The sequence below is a fragment of the Fukomys damarensis genome, unplaced genomic scaffold (genome assembly GCF_012274545.1).
Source record: "Fukomys damarensis isolate Sample0158 unplaced genomic scaffold, DMR_v1.0_HiC HiC_scaffold_27, whole genome shotgun sequence".
Lineage (NCBI taxonomy): Eukaryota > Metazoa > Chordata > Mammalia > Rodentia > Bathyergidae > Fukomys > Fukomys damarensis.
Genome location: NW_022900939.1, coordinates 9920715 through 9935116, shown reverse-complemented (window position 1 = coordinate 9935116; position 14402 = coordinate 9920715). Strand labels below are relative to the sequence as shown.

Below are 14402 nucleotides of genomic sequence, written 5' to 3'. Positions count from 1 at the left end.
AAAATTGTTAAAACATTTATTTGAAATATTATCGTAAATTCAGCCTCCAATCTATTCATTCAGTCAAATATACACTTGCTGCACCCCACACATGCTGGAAATACTTTGTTACTCAGCATTTTTTTAACCATTTGTATAGTTTAACTTTTCATGTTTTTTACTTATATATTTCCTTCTCCATCTAGAAAACGTTGTTTAGCTAAATTGAGGATATGACTATATTTTAAACAATACTAAAATGGATTTTCTGTGGTCCTGACATGGTTTCTATAAAAGGAAAAGAAATCACTCTCATAAATAAAAGTATGGCTCTTCATCTTTTGTCCTTATTTCTTTGAAAAGCAAGAAATGACCAGTGCAATGGAGCTTCATGAACTATACTAGTTTTAAAATTAATAGTCCAATATTTTAGCTCTCATTTCTTTGTACATACTCAGTTTGTACATATGTCTACACTGGTTGTTACCACAACATTAGGCAGTTGTTTTCTTTCAAGTATACAAGGATTTCATGAGTGCATACAAAGCAGACTCCTGGGGTTAAATGTCTATATTGACTGATCAAAGCTCTTTTCCTCCTAGGAGATAAATAGGCAATATGTATTAGTCAATGAGAAGGTAACATATGGTTTTGAAAGGTAAATATGTAATATACTTATCACATCAGTTAAGAGGATAATTTCTAAGGGGAGGTAAAAGGCAAGCAACACTAAACTGTAGAGAATTTAGAGGGCAAGAACTGAGATTAGAGGCTAGAGATGAAAAATAACACCTGCATTATATTAGCAGAAAAGAAATTAGGGTGAGAGAGTTAGAATATAGAAACTTTTCTGAATGTCAATCATAAAGTTTAGTATCTGTTTAAATGAAGACCTGGAGACCACCATGCTAACATAAGTAACAGAAAGTTAAATGTTGCATAGTTCCTCTTATAAGGGAAACCAACAATATAAATACACTGAAGAGTACAATAAAGGGGAAATTGTAGGAAAGAGAGAGGCAGCCTTTTTGGAGTTGGAGAAGGAGATTAGGAAAATGATAAGGAAAAAGGAAAAAAAGATTAAAAATGATTAGCATATGATACATATATACCTATTCCCAAAGATGAATGTAAATATTATGTATTGCAATCATAACCAGTTAAAATTACAGTGATAAAAATACAATGGAACATGTGAGAAGGATAAGACTTCAACTATTGAAAAATAAGTGATTTTCACATCTCATATAGCAAGTTTTTAAATTTGGGGTTCTTCTGAAAGATAAATGGAAATTAATTTCTACTTTGAATTTATGTAATACATGTGCTTTTTAGAATCAGAATGGTAATATCTAAGAAAAGTTAGGCTATAAGCATATACCACTCTAATGAGTTTAGACAAAATATCATATGTGATCCCCTAGTTAGTAACCAGCTACAATTTCCTGGGCTGTTTCCCAGATTCCAACTTATCCCTATAATTGCAATTGACATTTGCAATTGCTGAACATCTAAAACCCCATTTTCTAGGCCGTGATAATTATACTTCAGTTAAGTTACCAACCATCCCTTTGGAATGAGGCAGGCCTAGTTGGTCTCAGATTACTCTTCCAATCACAGTGCAAGCTTTAACGTATTTGTTCCATCTTCACAATCTCTTTCTCCTTGGTATCTTTTTAAAGCTTTTTGCTCTATAACCCAACAGAGAAACACATCAAATTTGTTCTGAAAGGTACTAAAAACACTAAATGAAAGGAGTAGAGAGTGAATTGAAAGAGATTTATTTTTAAAGTACTGTGTAACATTTACGTTATACATTGCTTTAGGATTTTTGCCTAACATTGAAAAAAATGTAAGCATATTCATTTAGCAAATGATACTTCCATTATTCCTATATTCCAAGGTTTTTACTACATTTAAGGATAGCAAAGAAAGTAACTGTCAAAAAGAATATGGTGTAAATCAAAAGCTTTAACTGTTTGACAGGATAAAGGTAAGGAGTTCCAGTATCTCAGCAACATCCACATGGCCTCTCTTGGGCAGGCTCCACTCCTTGCCTCTGGCCTTCTATAGGATACTTTCCACATCCCTGTTTTCTCCAATTTCCTAGGGTCTCCATTGCAATTTCAGCCTCACTCTCACAGATTTATGGACTACCATCCCAGTAACACAATACCTAGCCTTCTTTTAAAGCCTTTTTTTTTTTTAAATTGGGTGGAAGCCTCCCTGATCCCACAACTCTTGTGTTATGGATGCCAGTAAAACTAGCACAGAATAGATGATTTCAAGGCCTGCTACCAGATCAAACAGTAGCCAGACCCATTGTGAATCATGGATTCCAACACCTTTGAGTGTTTGGATAGCTGAGCACTGTAAAACAAAAACAAACCTGCACACGAATTGTCCAGCCAGCTCTTTTCTATTAGAATGCCCTGCAGCTATCTCCTGAAAGAAAAGTCTCACTTTTTTACCCTTGAGCCTCTAAAGGATGAGATCTTCCAAATTACTGCCATGCCCTCCAGGTGGGTTTCCTATTGTCCTAATGTAAAGTAATTGATTTATTTTTAATCTAATCTCTTTAGCAACCAAGATTCCCTAAAGCAAAACTGTATAGGCCCCAACTTTATAGGAGCTTTCTTTGTTCAGTAATTTTAAAAATTTATTCCACTTGGCTTTTTAGATATGACTAAAAGCTGCTGGCAGCACCCATTAACATCCTCAACATTGGGCTGCCTTGAAATTTCCACTGACAGATTAATTATTCTACAGTTTGTAATCTCAATCCTACAAAGTATTAGGACATGAGGAAAATGTAGACAAATTTTCTGCCAAAGCATGACACATATGGTTTCCAGCCCAACTGCCAATGGGATCTTTTCTTTTTAATTTGTGGTCTTAATTTTATATATAGGACTGATAGAAGACATTGGTAAAAGATGGGCAAAAGAAGCAACACTTCATTTGTCTCAACTTCTCTGTTAAAAAAAAGAATAAGCAATAATTAAGTCAAATAGAAAATCAGAAAACTATTGAGTTTGACAAAATGTATTGGTTACTTTAGGAAAGACATTCATCTCAGTCATTTCTGTCCTCATTGTGATCCTGGATTAGTATTTTGTTTGGATCAAAAGAAGAGTATGTAGGAGAGAGATGTTATTTTAATAAACAGTAAAATGGACAAAAATGAATAGTTTGCCTACATAAAAGTAAGTTAAAGTTAAATTTATGTATCTTGATATAATTAAATCATGTAAGAACTAATAGTTCTATATACATTTCCATTGTTTTATTTTGGGCTTAATCTAAACTCTAATGTAAAAGAACAACTTATCCAGCATATGTGCAGGTTTCTTCTCTGAAGTTACTACCTATTAAAAAAGATCAGCAAGTAACTGCCACCAATAGTCTGAAACTGCCTCCAAATTTAACACTTTAGGAATTCTGAAGGAAATCACTGTATCATTTTTCTTTGTGACTATGCTTTCAAAGATGTGTTAAACTGTCACATTGAAAAAGCCCATATAAAATACAAAATTATAAAACAAAACTCCCTACAGTATACAAATATAACAGTATATGTGAGAAACAATCCATAACATGTGTTTGAAAATGCATTTTATTTCTTTTTATTTTTAACTCTTACAATATGCTTTTGAGAGGCCACTGGGCAGTATGTATACACTTAAAATAAACCATATAATTGTTCTAATAAGAAATCCTACTGTAAGTTCAATTCAAATTGGATTCAACAACTTAGGAATGTAAATGTGTAGACAAAGTTACAGAAATTACATCTTTTCATTTTCCACCTTCTACAATGTTAACATTTTTTTTGGTGTTTATACTTTTAACAAAGTAAAAACCATCCAAATACTTAAGCAGTATGTACATTTAAATTTTTGCTGGTGGTTTGTATTTTTAAAAAAGGAAAAAACAGCTTCCTTATGATTTACCTCAAGTTCTGGTGGAACTGCTTACAAGAACTGGCTAATCAACAAAAAACAAGAGAAGCACATTCAAAATACTGATTTGACTTCGGTACAAATGGCTGTTCTCTGAAGACTAATGATGGTAGGTAGACAAGACTATTAAAGTGAAAAGGGCTACTTCAAATTTTTTAATTATTTTTTTGTAAAAAAGCTATGCATCTGTGCCCACTGATTGCAAAGATAACACAACACATACCCATGAGGAAAAATCTCTGTTTTAATTTTATCTAAATTTACTTTCTATCAACAGGCCAGCAACATTTTTCCTTTCAATACAATACTTCCCCTTTCTCCCTAAGGTTGTTCCTTGAAGCCAGGTAGTATAGATAATGAGGGAGTTACTTTAGAAGTAACCACTTACATTTTTAACCAGACAGTAATTTTTCTTCCCTCTTAATGTACTAGTAGTTGTCTACAACTATGCAATTCTTCCATTTTTGATTTATTATCTGTAACCTTTGGAAACTAATCACATGAAACTACACAATTACCAAATGTCTTGAAATCCGTATATAAAACATAAATTACCTCTAATTTCAAACTCTCACTTATTAGCATACCAATCTTTTTAAAAAAATGAAAAAGAAAAAGTGGCTCCAAAGATAGTCTTACACCATTCTTTATAAAAGGAAACTGTTCCTTTTAACTTTACATCCACCCCACACCCCAATTCAAAACACATCATTTAATTGTCTCTGTCATGGACATTTCTAAGATAAGATTTTATATTTTATTCCCATAGCTTCTGGTTATCAGGAAAGCCATCTTTCTTTTATTGAAAGTGTTTGGTCAGGCTGATGTTGGTGTAAATATTTTGCATCTGCATCTTTGCTTCTGGAGGCATTTCCTCTGGTTCACTATCTTCATCTACACTAAAAGCTGGTTCTACTGAAAGGGTATTTGGAGCAAGAGTTGGAACAGTTTCTTTAGGTTTCCTTGATCCAAGTTTGATAGACATAGCTGATGCTTTTTCTTTGTTGTCTGACTACCTATGAGGAAATTTTTGTAGGCTTTGTTGGGAGGTCTGCCTGCAGCTTCTTCTTCAGCTGATCACTTTTCAGCACTGCCACTGGAACTTTCCCCTCTGTTATTCTAGTGACTCCAGCTCACTTCCACTTCTCAGCCTTTTCTTCTCCTGCCTTTCCGTCCACCATTTTTCCAGCCTCAGCCTCCCCTCCCAACTGTCAGTGGGATCTTTATGCCGAACTGAAATCTCCTAAGCTTACTCTTTACAATTGGCATTTCTATCAGTATTCCATTCCTCTGAGCTCCAATCAGAAAATTTCACCTAGGTCAGTTTATAGTACTCTAGAGCTTCTCCAGCCAGAATCCCCAAACCTTTCCAAACTCCTCCCATGAACCATTTCCAAAGGCTTCTGAAACACATCATCAAGTAGTACACAGCATCGACCACGCTCTCAGTATCAAGATCTGTTTCATTCAACTTTCTCACCACTGAAATAAAGTACCCTACCCCCCAAATTTAAATATTTCATTGTTTCAAAAAGTGAACTTCATGGACACAAGGCTGTAACCTAGAAACTGCATGGAAAAAGGACCTAGGCTTAAGAAAGATGCTCACAAAAACAAAACAAAAAAACCTGTTTAAATTACAGTGGCAAGGAAAGCAGAAGAGAAGGGAGGTTGGGGGTTGGTGGTACAGTTCTGTAAGTCATTTCCCCAGTGACGCATCTTTCAAAAAACCCCACCTCCTAACATCATATTAAATTGTAATGCACTTGTGATTCCATCACTTTTCAAAAGCCCCACATATGAGAACATGAGACTTTGGAGAAGAGCACATAGGTATAAATCATAACCCTTAGTACAGACATAGTTACACCTCAGTATACATATAGTGTCCACTAGAATTGGGTAATTTGGATTTGTGTGTGTGTGTGTGTGTGTGTGTGTGTGTTTCCATTTAAAAGACCTGCCTCCCAGTAACTCACAAAGTACTAGAGGGTAGTGATAAAGTATGGCAAGTACTTTGTTAATATTTGGTACAGAGTGCCCTGGGAAACAGAAATGACCAATAGATTCATCCTGGAAATGAAGATTTAAGAAGAGTTGTTGTGTTTAACAGTACCTTAAAGTTGAGTTAGCCAAGTGGATAGGAAAGACACTGAGGAATTCCGTATCGCTTCAGTTTATCCACAGTGAAAGGAAAGAAATAAAGTAAGCTCAGATACACAGCTTCTTAAGTGACATACACCATAATGTCTTCTACATACATTATCTATAGTCTGACTAAAAATAGATGAAGTTATGTGGTATTTTTAAAAGAGGAAAAAACCTGATCTGAAAGGGATGCTGAAAATTAGCTGAGACCATTGAAACCTATCATTGTAGAATAACTACATGCAATACCATTATCCAGTAAAGAAGTTATAAACCGACTTGCTTAATTGATACCCACATATACTCAGTAAACTTACAATATATCTACATAGACCTCAGCATCTTATAAAAACATTTATATCTATGCAAGATGCTGTGATGTAGATATACTTAGGATCCTAATTTATGAATAAGAAGACTTAAAGCTGTAAGAATTAAAGGCTGGTGTCTCAGTTTTCATCTAGAATTCCTGATTGTTTTTCCAAAGTGACATCACTTACAAAGAGGTCCCGCTCCCTAGGGCCAGGGACCAGCACCAGTCCGTAGCCAGCTAGGATCCATCCACACAGCAGGGGGTGAGCAGCAGGCAAATGAACAAGGTTTCCTCTGTTCTTAGAGCCACACACCCCACCACTCTCACTACTGGAGCTCTGCTTCCAGTCAGATCAGGTGCTACATCAGATTCTCATAGCAGTACAAATTCCCCTGTGACTGGTGCACCTGAGAGATCTTGGTTGTGTTCTCCTTTTGAGAATATGGACCCTGATTATCAGAGGTCAGGTTGAGCCAACAGGATGATACTAGAGCTGAAGAATGCATTCCTTATATGTCATAAATGTGCACTAATAAAAGAAATGAAACTACCCCCCCTTGTCCATGGAAAATTTGTCTAATTTGTTTTCCACAAAATTAGTCCTTGATGGCAAAAAACTTGGGGGCCACTGGTTTACATCATTATAAACTCTTTAGAAAATAAGAATTTAAAACAATAAAACACGGAGCAACACATTTTTAATAAGACACTGGCCATGGGCAATTCTGAGGTTGCAAGAGGCAGACCAAAGACAGCAGGAGGAAGCAAGTAGAAAGCAAGGAACAACAAAATCTCTAAGTGAAGCATAAAAATATACAAAAGATATAAGACCTGCAGACTTGATTGCAACCAGTTTAACACAGAATGAAAACTGGGGAAAAAAGGAATCACAAAAGAAAGCCTCCTGCCTCGCACGAGACAGAGTCATAGCTGGGCCATGCTGCCGCTCTATGATAGGGAACGTGCCTCAGCAAACACAGATCCAGGGCTCTGCTAATTAGGAGTCTGTTTTCCCACACTTCCACAATTAGCACTGAATGATATTGTGAACATCTTTAATTGTGCTAATCCTGGACATGAATAATTTTATTCACTTGGCCCATACCCCGAAATTAATATACTTCAGAAATTAGAACATGGTATATACTGTGTTAATGAGAAAACCTCTCCAAAGAAAGAAATTGTGCTGTGGATACATAGTACAAGCAATTTACCAAGATAATGAGAACATTTTTTTCCTCCTCTTTGGAGTATGTTTATCCAGAAATTGAATTTTAAAAAATGAATACATGAATGAACCTGGGTAAGAACATTGTTGAAGTTAATTATTACATTTGCATGGGATTTGTGGAATACAGAATGTAGTCTTGGTGCTGTGAGATAAACGGATCTGCTTGCATCCCCAGCATACAGTTAGCGATCACTTTCAAAGGAAACAGAGGAATAAGAAATATTACTAAACTTCCACTGTTAAGCGGCTCAGTGTTCTGGAATCAATTCCAGTGTGTCAACCTACAGAGACACTGCTTTAAGTGCTGTATATTTGCAAAATATATGTTCCCACACATTCTGGTATTTACTTGCCTGTTACAACTGTCAATTTTCTGTAAATTAATAATATTTCGCATCATTGTATGTGTATGATTCTGAGTAAGTAGATTCAGGATGGAGTACTAGGATGCATACTTATCACGCATTGATTTGGTTTTACTCCCCCTTTCTCCTCCCTCTCTCTCTCCCATGAGTCCCAGCGTCCTTTAGCATCTCCTCAGAAGCTACATCCTCTCACAGGTTGATGATTTTTGTAGATCACTTCATTTCAACCACAGAGCTTTCTTGAGTTTCTTGAACACTTCCAAACTCTTTCTGTTCTAGGACCAGGTACTTGTTAAGCTTCTGTCTCGATCACATTTCTTTCTTTCTTCCTTTGCCTAACCTTTACTCAAGACCAAGTATCAAATTGACTGGAAAAACCTTGGGAAAATCTTTTATTTGGTCATCTTCAATTTCCTGTGTATAATCCTAGTGCTATAATCCCTGGTGCTCTCGTGGTTTCTGTTCATATGATTTATCCTATAAAGTAACATGGCTACATATGGGTTTGGTACTGTGACAAAGGACCAAGGGTGTTGTCATTAACACTGTAGTACTAGGAAAGTCCATGGCATACCATACCTATTTAATAAATAGTTATTAATTAAATGCTAGGCATAATATTCATAAAAATATTAGTATGTTCCAGTAATACTGTTTAAAAACATTGAAATTTGCTCTTATAAAAAAAGGTCTTAGACCTATTAAATAATGGCAACAGCTTTGTGAAAGATTTAAAGATGTAAAAATATACAAAAATGGGCCAGGGATTTAGCTCAGCAGTTTGGTGGCCTGCCTTGCAAGCGCAAGGACCCAAGTTCAATCCCCGGTACCAAAAAAATAAATAAATAAATAAATATTCAAAAAATTCTATGAAACTGTTCAAGGAACTTGGGAGACTCTTTAAGGAAATGACTCTAATGTTTGGATTCATGAGTGTAACTTACAAAATGTTTTCAACGTAAAAGTTTTCTCTGTCTCACTCTTCCTCTATTTCAGATTCAGTGAATTTGAGATGGATGCTAAACATCCACAATGAACAAACACCTTCAAAAAGGATGATAAAAGCCGGAATCCCACAAATGTTTCTGGAGCACATTATATATGCCAGACCTAGCATGAGAGGACAGAGGTACAGTGGGTACTGAAATTGGAGAGCCACTGCAATAAATGATGACTTGATGACTTTTGTACCTTTATGATGCTTTAAAAATTATTTATTTGTTCATTAACTATTGACGATCCCCCAAACCCAAGACCCTACAATGGCATTGCATATGACAGGCTTTCTCTTTTTCTCAAATTCTTTGAATTTTTTCCAGTACTGGGAATGGACTTCAGGATCTTGAACTTGCCAAGCAGGCATAGTTCCATTGAACTAAACCCCTAGCCCTTCAAATTCCTGTGATATCTCATAAAAACAGCAGCTAAAGCACATAGTTGGATATTTACTAGCTACTTGCTACATATGTAATGCTAATAAATATCTCACATATTCTATAATAGGTGTGTTTAACAATAACTCTGGTTTTTAATGTTTGATACTTTGCTAATTATATTTTACTACATTTTTAAAATCATTGTAAGAATCCTATGAAGCAACTATCGTTGTTACTTTTAAGTAATTTGCTCAAGGCCAAGAGGCCAATGAATAGAGGAGAAGGAGAAAAACAAATGTTTATAAATAGTTTTAATGTCAGACAGTTAGTGTAAAGTACCAATTTGACAACAAAAAGATAGAGTAGGAGCAAACCAATGGAAAGGAAAGACACAGAACCAAGTACTGAGACCATGACATGTTCGTTATGGAATAAAGAAGGAAGCAGTTTCATCTCTGGCATTATTTTTTCTTAGAAGAGGACCTGCAAAGGAAGTTTAGCTCCCAAAGCCTTTGTTTCTGTTACTTAGCAGATCTCACGCTGCAAATTTTCTGGTCGCGATATTTCTCCATCTTTGCATCCCAAATGCTCATTTTCATCAACCCTTCTTGTGCAGGAACTTATCTGAGCTTGTTCTTACAGCCACTCAAAACAGCCAGTATTCCAGTGGGCTTTATAGAATTTGCACCTTAGCCAACTTCTTTTGTAGAGTTCCACCATTTCAAGAGTAAATAACTGTCTCCAAACCTTCTTCCATAAGTGTGTCACTTAGAATCTGTACTGGGTTGAAGAGCGTCCTTCAAAAATTCATGTTCATCCATAATTTCAGACCTTGACTTTATTTGGAAATAGGTCATTTTTTGATGTAACTAGTGAAGATAAGGTCACACTGGAATAACGTGTGCCTGAAATCTAATGGCTGATGTACTTATAAGAAGATCATGAACACACACACACATGCACACACGCACACATCAAACCATGTGTAAAACTGCGAAGACTGAGTGATACAACTCTAAGTCAACAAATACTGACACTTCCTGGGAGAAGCCAGGGAGAATCAAGCAAGGATTCTTCCCTGGAATCCTCAGGCACAGCAACATCCTGCTGTCCCCCTTGGCATCAGACATCAAAATTGTAAAATAATCAGTGTCGAATGTTTTGAGCTACCCAGTTTGTAATAATTTATGGCCGCACTACAAGTTAATAGCATTTTTATTTTAATCAAAGAAATCCTCGGCTAAGGATCAATATGATGATGTACCTATACTATTGTTCGGCTGTTATCAATTACCTAACAGAACTTCTGCTCTGTCTTTACCACAGAGATACAAGGATTGCACAGTTATTTAATAGATAACTGTTTTGTGCCTGCAAGCAAGCTAACTTTGATATTTAGAAATTTACTGAGAGGAGCTGCAACCATCCAATTGTTTTTCACAGACACTTTTCCATTTCTTGAACCTCAAAAGTGTGCCTGCCCCTAATACTGTTCTTGGCAGCTATTTGTGAGAAGAGGCAAGAAACGCAGTCAGAATACATCTCCATAGAGGCTGAGATCACTTGAAGCATTCAAGGCCACAGAGAAGTCCAACTGTTTTGAGGCTAATGGATAAAAGCATAAGCCGAAATATCTATGCAATGCGTTTTCAAAAAGTATCTTGAAATAAGATTTGTAGAGTTCAGTAATGTTGCAGACTAGAGTGTGTATCATGATGTCTTAATGAAGGCAGAAGTAAACTGGGGACTAGAGGAGACAGTAACTTCCCTCTTTTTCTGGAATAGCCCAGCACTGATTCCAGGGTGATTACAATTTTGCACTGTGTAACAAAGTTAAATTTAAAATCACGAAAGTGCTTGAGAAGTCTTCCGGCACGAATTCCATACAACTTATGGGTTTTTACACTTTGCAGTTAGAGGCGATGAACTTGAAGGGAAATATTGAGGACTTGCCAAAATCTGTGTAAATGAGTCTGCCACATTTCCACTTTATGCTTCTATGGAGTATTCTGCCACATTTTGCATTCAAGAAATACTGCATCACACATTTGTTACAGCAACGGGGCATGTTTTCAATAGTATCAGTGCTTCTAGCATATGTGAATGATTTCCACAACACCCCTTTCTTTAAACATATTTACTCCTCACCAAGTCTGCATGCGTACTAATTAGTACGTCTTTCACCCAATAATACATTTCCAAAAGATAATATGGACATCAGCCAAATGTTTCCTTTTGTGAAACAGATGAAGAGGCATTACAGAGAACTTAAAGCCCAAAAACACTGGGGAGAGGGTCAACTGAGTTCTCTTTCACTTTTTACCCCTATGACCTTGGAGGTTTGATTCCCTTGTTGACCTGTGTTTCCTGATTTGTAAAATGGAGGTCTTATTAGTAGTGCTGTGGGTGGTAAGCCTCATTGGATTCACTTGCCTCATGGTGCCATCGTACAAAAGAAGTTTGAACTTCACTCACAGAACACAACTCTATGGAAAGGACTCTGGCAGTTTTTCTCCCTAGCTTCACTCAATCCACTATTGGGCAGGAAAGACAGCTAGCTAACTCAGGAATTTGAAAGGCATTAAGTATACCCAATCATTTCCTTCCTCTTTTCCTTTCCAGGTCTGCTTCTCTGCAGAGAGGACCCGATGTACCCTGTGCATTAGGGGAGGGATAAGCTGCATTAAGGGCAGGTTGACATGTCTTTCCCTTCAGATAGATGCTCAAGGAAGCCAGGCTGGCGACCAAGCCAGGATATGCTCCACAATGAGCTCGTCAGAAAGAAAGTGGGATAAAAATGAAGAATGCTTCTTGTAGAATCAACAGCAACCTCAAAAGCAGATTATAAGGATCTTATGAGATAAGGGATTAAAGTACTTGGCAGAATACTGGGTACCCAGTGAGCCATTATCAACTATCGGCTACTGTAATGCTGACCACTTTCCATATTGACTGCTTTCCTGCAAACTCTGTCACTGCTACTATCGCTGCTGCTGCCTCTTTATAATTTGTACTCCTGGACTGGCACCAGCCAGACAGAGAGGTGACTTAACATCCACATAAGGTTTGTACAGGAGTAAGGGATCATTGGAAGAGAAACTCTGTGTTCAGCTGCTTAGCGGTGAAAGTTGGGAAACAGAAAAAGAGAAAAGATTATCACGCATCACACTGAATTGGCAAAGCCTTTTATACTCATGTTGAACTCTATGGAGGTTTTCCTTCCATTTCTGCAAAAGAGAGGGGCCATCTAGGCTCCAGCACTGACAGAGGCACTATAGCACTGTTTGGCTCCACTAAAGGGAGATAGAATCTTGGTTAGAATAGCATTCTCCTAACGAAACAGAAGCATAACACTGGTGACACCAGCAAATTCACAGTGTAAATAGCAAGCAAAACAACATCTACAGAAACAGACCATCCCAAAAAAGCAGAGAAGAAATGACTACTTATTTTGAAACCATATAAACATCCCTTATAGGCACCTAAAAAAAGCTTTTCAGGTTGAACCAGGTGCATTTTCAGAAGCTAAGTTGTGTCTCAGCAGATTTGAGCAATAAGCCATCAAAAAGTGGGTAAGAAAGTACTGCATGACCTCATTCATACTCAGTAATGAGGTCTAGAGACATCTGGGTTACATAAGAATTAATATGTCAGCAAGGTGATTAAATGCCAGCTGTAGGAACAGAGATTGTGGTTGGATCATAACTATAATTTAGCCTCACTGAGTGTACAGTAATTGAATAATCAAATAATAATGCATAAGCATATATAGTAATACTTAGTTCCTTACATTACAAAGGCTCAAATCAATAACAGGTCACTTTCTTGCAAAAATATTTCTTAAAATGGTCATTACTAATAACATTTTCACAGGAATTCCGAGTAATTTCCCAATTTCACAGAAAGACAAGGAATAAATCTAAGTTTCTATGAGTGCGTTCACCCTTCAATTTCAAAGAAACCCAAGTAGTTTTGATCCAATTTCAATGTGTTCTTCCCCCAGTGCATCCCATCTTTTTCATCATGTACCATTCCACACATCCTTTGGACATCATTCTTCTAAACAAAAATGACCTCCTCTGTTAATTTTTTTTTTCAGGAAAGAGATAAAGATTAATTCATTTGTCTTTATTTCTTCTGATTCAAGAACAATTCAGATCTTAGTTCTAGATTCTAGAAAGACAAGACATAAGGTATAAGGGGTAAGAAAGTCAGAGACGAGGGCTGGGGATTTGGCTCAGTGTTTTTGCTGCCTGCCTCGCAAGTGCAAGGGCCTGAGTTCGATCCCCGGTACCAAAAAAAAAAGAAGAAAAGAAAAGAAAAAAATATCAGAGAGGAGAAAATGAGGGGAGTGAAGGACTAAAAGCATTCCAAGAAGGAAGTTTTGGTGGCACTTTCAGAACTAGAAAGGCTCAGTTTCTGTGTTAAATTGCACAAAAATAAATTAAGATTGACATTAATTTCTTGATGATAAATTGACTAATCATCCCTGCTGAATTAAAACCTGAATTTCAAAATATAGTTTTGAGATTAGATAATGACTAAATCTCCAGCCTATATTTCACATCTTCTTTTGGTTTCTCTAAGCCCCAGTACCCTCACACTATGATTCTGAGTGCTTTGGAAAGTGGATAATCATTTAAATAATCTCTACTAGAAAGAGGTAACATGTATGGAATGTAAAACTTTTTGCTAGAATAACTTTAACCAGTGTATATATGTTCATGTACTGAATTCTCTCATTGGCCCTATGAAGATATAAATAATATATTTTTAAAAAGAACTAAGTCACTGGAGAGTAAATAAGTTGTTTGGGTCACAGAGATAGTGAGACCAGATAGAAAAATAAATGAACTCAATACAAGGCTCAGAATCAACTGTTATGGTAATCTGTATTTGAAGCACATATAAATGTTAGCCACACTAAATAGTAGTATTTGTCTACTTTCTGAAACACTTTGTTTGAATAATCTTAAAGCTTGTGTTTTCCAGGGCTATTATAAAACTGAAGCTAGTTTGGGGTCATAT

The 14402-nt window shown here is 36.4% G+C and overlaps 1 protein-coding gene and 1 pseudogene across 4 annotated transcripts in view; both read right to left on the bottom strand.

Moving 5' to 3' along the window:
• The window catches only part of Lrrc4c (leucine rich repeat containing 4C), a 1134576-nt gene that overhangs the window by 1069459 nt on the left and 50715 nt on the right, over window positions 1-14402 (bottom strand). The gene's annotated exons all lie outside the window — the stretch shown is intronic.
• Window positions 4654-5122, bottom strand: LOC117283488 (annotated as a pseudogene).